Source organism: Salvia miltiorrhiza, chromosome 2, assembly GCF_028751815.1.
Source record: "Salvia miltiorrhiza cultivar Shanhuang (shh) chromosome 2, IMPLAD_Smil_shh, whole genome shotgun sequence".
NCBI classification, from domain to species: domain Eukaryota; kingdom Viridiplantae; phylum Streptophyta; class Magnoliopsida; order Lamiales; family Lamiaceae; genus Salvia; species Salvia miltiorrhiza.
The window spans coordinates 584,822-586,153 of NC_080388.1; positions in this window are offsets into that span (position 1 = coordinate 584,822).

The window sequence follows — 1,332 nt, forward strand, 5'->3', positions numbered from 1 at the left end:
CTGGGTGGTGCCGCCATTCAATAGGCGGCGACGATCACAACGTTTGAGAGAGGAAGCTTGTTCGGGAAAAGAGAGGAGGCGAGGAGCCCTGGGCCGAGGGCGACGGCCGTGACTTGGTCACCGAAGGTCAGAGGAGGTGGCGATGGTGGGAGTTTGTTGTTGTACTCGTTGCGCCAAAGAAGAAAGGGGTGGCTCCCTCTCTTTTCTGCTGCTCGACTCGGGAAGAGGGGACGGCACGCGGCGGCGGCGTGGCATTTCGGCGGCCGTTGCCAGTTTGCGAGATAAGGAGGTGTGTTGGGGAAGTCGGAATCAGATTTGCGAATCTTCAGTTACTGGTCTGAGAGGGAGTCGAGCGAGGTATCTCAAAGGGAGAGAGAGTTGAGCAGTCAGAGAGGCGAGGTAGGTGGCGGCATGGCGTCGCTGGCGGCCTAGCGGAAGATTTGTGGTTGGCGAGAGAGACGACCTGGGATGTTCAATCCAGCTGTTCTCTGCCGGAATCTTTGGAGGCAGCGGCGGAGGTTCAATCGGTTTTATGATGACTTGGTTCATAAAGTTGTATTACTTGCCCATCTTAGAGACTGCATACTCGTATGAAATTGATAGATATTGTAATTAACTATGAAATAATCTTGCTGGAGCTTATTTGTGTAAAGTCACCGGTGGATTCCGGCTTTGATGAAGGCTTAGATATTGTGTCCTAGGTAAGGACAACGCTACATGGTTAAATCATCAGTTGGGTATTTGCAGGGGCTGGCGAGTAGCAAGACGGAAACATGTCGAATTTTAGATTTCATTGGGTTTTACTTGCCAACAATGTATATTCTCTTTTTGAATTTTTGTTTGCTATTTCCGAGTATCACTAAATGAAAACGCAAATGCCGCGAGTATGAATTAGCAACTGTTTAGTTTCCGCTGATCTTTGAATTTGAATCGTTATCTGAGGTTTGTATCGATTGTGCTCGGCCATTGTTTGAATTGGAACTGTAATTTAGTTTTTATCCTTCTATCATGAGTTTGGGCCCATGCAGATTTGAGAATACTTGTATCTAGTAGCAGATAGACTTTTTGTATTGATTTGTTTGTCTGATGGCTATGCTGAAATGTTTGCTTCAAATAAAATATGGGGCGCATATTGTTGTAGGTTGATTATGAGATGCTGGAGTGATTTGTTGGGTTGAGAAGGTGCATCTTTCCATTTTTTTTTTTTTGTGCTTAGCACATATATGCATATATATATATATATATATATATATATATATGAATTGGCTTGCCAGCTTGGAGATTATCGCGAAGGTAGATGGCGTGGACCAATTTAGAATTAAACATCAGCCT